We start from the raw sequence: 7,083 nt of genomic DNA, 5'->3' as shown, positions 1-7,083 counted from the left end.
AAGGATAAATTACTGCATGCTTCTTAACAAAATTACAAGAGATCGAAAAGTCAATACCTTTGAAGAATCCTTTCATCACGTATTTCCCTCGATCGAACTCGAACACTTCGAACAGCACGAACACAATGAGCAACTGGAAAATTCTCGATCACTAGCGAGTATAACTCGATCCTCGATCCTCGAACAGAACTTGACACCACCTCTCGATTACCTTGGTATTGTCGGTGTGAGAATCTAGGAGTTGTGGGCTCTGTATGGATTTGGATAGAGGGATGGAGGAATAGGGAAGGAATAAACGATCGAGTATTGGACAGAACGATCGTGTAGAATATATAAGTCTATCGCATATGCTCGACCCTTGATCATGTAGTAATAGACACTATCATATAGTGAACTCGATATGATCGTTTAGTCTCTCGAAAGTAATCTAATTACTTGTTTCTTACGTCTAATGAATAATGAAAACCCATTTTTCTTCTTTATCCCATTTAGCCATAAACCGTCTAAAACCACCCACTAAGGTCGGTTATTAGATAAAAAGAAAATTAATTATCTCATAATTAATAAATTATAAATAAATACAATAACTAATTTATCATATTATATTTATAACCTATAGTTTTAATATTGCATCATATGCAACATATAAACCATAGTTTTTTTTTTCTCTTTTATTGCATTTAATATGAATCATATTTATCTTAATTCTTCCAATCAAATAATGTATCAAATACATCAAATCAATTATATCATATATAATTGAACTAATTTAATTATATCATATATATAATCAAATTCTCTCTTGTTAATTTGAACATTTCAAACTAACCTAAAAACTGATTCTCAACTTGAATCGATTGAGCTACCAAGGGGACCTTATGGGCCTGTAGCTTTAAGCTCCAACGGTACGTGAATAACTGACTAAACTCTTTAGTCACGATATCCACCATCCATTAACTGTCGACACTCCACTAAGGACCGACAGCTGAAATCTTCACACTATAGATATATTTATGTGTCCATTGGATATAACTAATCAACAGTATGATGATCCTTCACAAATTGCTCGTAAGTACAGCTGGACGAATTTATCATTTTTCCCTTTTATTTACATCTAACTCCTTAAGTACCACTAATTCCTCTAATGAACAATACATCATTGTCCCACTATGACTAAACCTTTCTCGTTCTAAGAGAAGGCGTGGGCCATATTGTTCAGGCCCCAGAATCAGTCCTTAAAAGAGCAATTTATCTACTTACCTCTACTTCGGGGAAAAAGTGAATTTCATCTTGTGCAGCTGAGTTCCCAGCTCCCCAATCAGACGAATCCTCAAAATGGTAGGTTTATTGAGTCGACGATCTGGCCACTCTCACCCATGCAAATCAAAGGACCGCCCTCATAGGTAAGAGTTCACAACTCATTCAGGATTAAGGTCATGTTACCTATGGTCATTCTAGTGAAATGAAAGTCTCAATTATGAACGACATTATATAACGAGATTAAACATTTCGTGGTCCCGTCTTATACAAACTCCTCTAGATAGAGTATCCTCACTTGCATGTCTAATGTACGAATGATTAGGATCAGATCATTTGTAGCATTTTACAACATTTGTAATACCTACAAAGCAGGCCACACTCGTAGTATCACTAGGATAAGGTATCCCTCCTTTATCCATGTACTACAGACCATTTAGGTTATCATTTGAAGCACGATCCACTTGTATATCTCCGCATACATGCTTAAGTTACAACGATAACCATGGATCTTAGTTTATTGGTTTGTAGTTGATGCAACCAAAATATTTCGTATTTCATAGACTGAAGTGAATTAAATATCATATATTATAAATCACAAAGTGTTTGTTCATATAGGTGTTTACTAACAATAGAACCCTACGAGATTTAGGGCATCAACCCCAACAATCTCCCACTTGTCTTAAAGCTAGTGGGGTGTACAAGATAATCACATTACAAGTACGTAATACAATAAACTAGGGCACAAACGCCCAGTACAACATCTCCCACTTGCCCTAATTCAGCCGTGGTCTGTCCCATAGACCCATACTCTGCAGGTGACCCTCAAACACTGTGGCTGTGAGAGCCTTCGTAAATGGATCAACAACGTTGTGCTCCGAAGCTATCTTCGTGACAATCACGTCCCCTCGATGCATAATCTCTCGGATGAGATGGTATTTTTGCTCTATGTGCTTTTCGTGCTTATGACCTCTCGGGAATTCGCCACAACACCACTATTATCCCAATAAAGAGTGATAGGCCTAGACATGTTTGGAACAACTTCCAGATCAGTCAGGAACTTCCGGAGCCAAACGGTCTCCTTAGTAGCTTCATTGTTGGGAATGTCTTAGAACTCACAGTTCGTGTTAAACATTCTATTTATTAATAATAAATGACTTATTTATTTTGCATCTTATTATGGAAATCCAATAAACGCATCCTTGGCTATAGTCTGAATGCTGTAACTTTATGTAGTGAAATAAACAAGATCAAGTTGACAGTATATAGCCTAAATGGTCTAATGAGTATATGAATGAAATTGGGTATTTCATTGATAACTTGTAGAAATACAAGTTATTTATACTATTTTATTTAAATATTGCGGCCAAAAGGAAGAAAAGTTGCATCGATAGTATGAAAATTGGCTAAGAAATGCAAGAATTATAAATTGTCATCAATACACCCACTGACATCATTGCGATGGTAAAATAGAATGTTTCAAGTCGGTTTTGCAGGAAATTAAGTCACCGCATGCGTTCATGGCTCAAAGATGAAATGAATAACGCATCTACGTTGTATTATGTCCATCAATCAAGAATGGAGAGACGATTAACGCAATGACGGTGCATGCGACAATAGATCAAGAGCTTTGCGATCGACGCAATTTCAACCGCATGCGGTAATAAAAAACAACACCGCATGCGGGCAAACGATCGAAGATGTAAGGAGCAACACAATTGCGGAGGATTTTGATGCATGTACAACTTTCCGTTGTGCATTTCTGACGGGATTGATTGCATAACAGAAGTAATATTCACTCCATTATTTCAAGAATTGCCTTAACAATAGAGTGGGGACCACATTGCAAAGAGTCAAAGTTTCACCTATAAATAGCTTCTGCAATTCCATTGAAAAGATATACTCGGTATAGGAAAACTTGATACTTATACATACTTGAATATATAGAAACGTGTATATACTGATCTAAGTGAGAGACTGGTTTGAAGTGATTTCAGAGTAGATTCGAGATAAATCAAGATACAAGGCCGAGACTGCGCCAGGAGGCCTTTTTTGTGCACGAACCTTTCGGGCGAAAACGGACCCAGGGGTTAAGAATGATGATAAAAAGTCATGTTCTAGACGGTTTTGCGAACGGAGTTCGTTTGATGCCCCAAACGGCCCCCTGAGCCATGGGGCCGATTTTTTGCTCCCGAACCTTTCGACGCGAAAAATGCGCGAAAACGGACCCAGGGGTTAAGAACCACAAAAAAAAGGCGTGTGCTAGACGGAATTGCGATCGGAGCCCGTTTGGTGCCCCAAAACGGCCCCGGGGCCACGCGAGAGTGTCACGGTGCCTTGCTGGGGTGTCGCAGGGCCTTGCTGGGGTGTCGCCATGCACTGCTGGGTGTTGCAGGGTTGCCATGGGCCAAATTTTTGTGCGCGAACCTTCCGTTACGAAAAAACGTGAAAACGGACCTAAGGGTTAAGAACTATAAAAAAACCCCGTGTGCTAGACGATTTTGGGGATGGAGCTTGTTTGGTGCCCCAAACGGCACCCGAGGCCCTAGGGTCCACTTTTTGCTTCCGAACCTTTCGGCACGAAAATGCGCGAAAATTGACATAGGGGTTAAAACGATGAAAAAAGCCGTGTGCCAGACGATTTTGGGAACGGAGCTTGTTTGGTGCCCCAAACGGACCTTAGTGCCCTGCGGGCTGCGTCGGGAGGCCATTCTTTGTGCGCAAACCTTATGGAACAAAAAAGCGCGAAATGGACCCAGGGGTTAAGAATGATGATAAAAATTCGTGTTCCAGACGGTTTTGTGAACGGAGCTCGTTTGGTGCCCCAAACGGACCTTAGTGCCTTGCGGTTGCATTGGGAGGCCGTTCTTTGTGCGCGAACCTTCTGGAACAAGAAAGCGCGAAATGGACCCAGGGGTTAAGAATGATGATAAAAATTCGTGTTCTAGACGATTTTGTGAACGGAGCTCGTTTGGTGCCCAAAACGGCCCCTGGGGTCGTGGGGCCCACTTTTTGCTCCTGAACCTTCCAATGTGAAAATGCGTGAAAATGGACCCAGGGGTTAGGAACCATGAAAAAAAGGCGTGTGCCAGACAATTTTGCGATTGGAGCCTGTTTGGAGCCACAAATAGTCCCTGGGGCCCTGCAGGAGTGTCGCGGTGCCTTGCTGGGGTGTCGCAGGGCCTTGCTGGGGTGTCACAGTGTCTTGCTGGAGTGTCGCTAGGCACTGCTAGGGTGTCGCCATGCACTGCTAGGGTGTCGCGGGGTTGCCACGGGGCCCAATTTTTGTGCGCGAACCTTCCATCACGAAAAAGCGCGAAAACTGGCCTAGGAGTTAAGAATGATGATAAAAAGTCGTGTGCTAGACGGTTTTTCGAATGGAGCTCGTTTGGTGCCCCAAACGGCTCTCGGGGCTGTGAGGCCCACGTTTTGCTCCTGACCCTTTCAAGACGAAAATGTGCAAAAACGGACCCAGGGTTTAAGAACCATAAAAAAAAGCATGTGCCAAAAGGTTTTGCGATCAGAGCTTGTTTGGTTCCCCGAACGGCCCCCAGGGCCCCGCGGGGTGTCGCGGTGCCTTGCTGAGGTGTCGCAATGCACTGCTGGGGTGTTGCGGGGCTGCCACGGGGCCGTATTTTTGTGCACGAACCTTCCATCACGAAAAAGCCCGAAAATAGACCAAGGGTTAAGAACTATGAAAAAAAGCCGTGTGCCAGACGGTTTTGGGGACAGAGCTCGTTTGGTGCCCCAAACGGCCCCCGGGGTCTTGGGGCCCACTTTTTGCTCTCGAAACATCCGGCACGAAAATGCGCAAAAACAAACCTAGTGGTTAAAAACGATGAAAAAAACTGTGTGCTAGACGATTTTAGTAACGGAGCTCGTTTGGCGCCCCAAACAGCCCCCGCGGTCCCGCGGGCTGTGCCAGAAGGCCGTGTTTTGTATGCGAACCTTCTGGAGCGAAAAAGTGCGAAAACGAATATAGGGGTTAAGAATGATCATAAAAATTCATGTGCCAGACGGTTTTGCAAACGGAGCTTGTTAGGTGACCTATACAGCCGCCGGGGCCGTGTGGCCCAATTTTTGCTCCAAATCCTTCCGACGCAAAAATGCGCAAAAACGGACCCAGAGGTTAATAACAATGAAAAAAAGGCATGTACCAGACGGTTTTGCGATTGGAGCTCGTTTGGTGCCCCAAATGGCCTTCGGGGCCCCGCAGGGGTGTCGCGGTGCCTTGCAGGGGTGTTGCAAATCCTTGTTAGGGTGATGCTAAGCACTGCTGGGGTGTCGTGGTGCCTTGTTAGGGTGCCGCTAGGCACTGCTGAGGTGTCGTGGGGCCGCCATGGGTCCCAATTTTTGTGCGAGAACGTTCCATCACGAAAAGGTGTGAAACTCGATTTTGGGGCGAAACTCGTTTGGTGCCCTAAACGGCCCCCGGGGCCCCGAGGCCCCGAGGCCCACTTTTTGCTCCCGAACCTTTCGGCACGAAAATGCGCAAAAATGGACCTAGGGGTTAAGAACGATGATAAAAAGTCGTGTGTCAGACGGTTTTTTGAACGAAGCTCGTTTGGTGCCCCAAATGGCCCCGCAGGCAGCGCCGGGAGGCCGTTTTTTGTGCGCGAACCATTTGGAGCGAAAAAGAACCCAGGGGATAAGAGTGATGATAAAAAGTCGTGTGTTAGACGGTTTTGCGCATGGAGCTCGTTTGGTGCCTCAAAAAGCCTCCGGGGCCGTAGCGCCCACTTTTTGCTCCCGAACCTTCTAGAGCAAAAATGTGCGAAAACGGACCCAGGGGTTAAGTACAATGAAAAAAAAGCGTATGCCAAACAATTTTTCGATTAGAGCTCGTTTGATGCCCCAAACGGCCCTCAGGGCCTCTCTAGGGTGTCACGGTGCCTTACTGGGGTTTCAAAGGCCTTGTTGGGGTGTCGCAGGGCTACTAGGAGGGCCAATTTTTGTACGAAAAAGTGCAAAAACAGATCCAAGGGTTAAGAACTATGAAAAAAATCCGTTTGCCTAACGGTTTTGGGGACAGAGCTCGTTTAGTGCCCCAAACGACCCTCGGGGTCCCGGGGCCCACTTTTTGCTCCCGAACCTTCTGGCACGAAAATGCGCGAAAACGGACCTAGGGGTTAAGAACGATGAAAAAAATTCGTGTGCCAGACGGTTTTGCGATCGGAGCTCGTTTGGTACCTAAAATGGCCCTCGGGGCACCGCGGAGGTGTCGTGGTGCCTTGCTGGGGTGTCGCTAGACACTGTTGGGGTGTTGCGGGGCTGCCACGAGGCCCAATTTTTGTGCGCGAACCTTCTGTCACGAAAAAGCACTAAAACGAACCCAGGGGTTAAGAGCTATGTAAAACAGCCATGTGCCAAACGGTTTTGGGGACGGAGATCGTTTGATGCTCCAAACGACCCCCAGGGCCCCGGGGCCCACTTTTTGCTCCTTAACCTTCCAACACGAAAATGAATGAAACCGATCTTAGGGGTTAAGAACGATGAAAAAAAGCCGTGTGCCAGACGATTTTGGGAACGAAGCTTGTTTAGTGCCCCAAATGGCCCTTGGGACTCCGCAGGCTGCGTCGAGAAGCCGTTTTTTGTGCGCTTGCCATCCAAAGCGAAAAAGCGCAAAAACGGACCCAGGGGTTAAAAATGATGATAAAAAGTCGTGTGCCAGACAGTTTTGCGAACGGAGCTCATTTGGTGCCCCAAACGGCCCTTGTGGCCGTGGGGCCCACCTTTTGCTCCCGAACCTTCCAGCGCGAAAATGCGTGAAAACAGGCCCTATGAAAAAAGGCGTGTGCCAGACATTTTTTTGATCGGATCTCGTTT

This window comes from Benincasa hispida, chromosome 6 (assembly GCF_009727055.1).
Source record: "Benincasa hispida cultivar B227 chromosome 6, ASM972705v1, whole genome shotgun sequence".
NCBI classification, from domain to species: domain Eukaryota; kingdom Viridiplantae; phylum Streptophyta; class Magnoliopsida; order Cucurbitales; family Cucurbitaceae; genus Benincasa; species Benincasa hispida.
Note: the sequence above shows the minus strand (reverse complement) of the source record.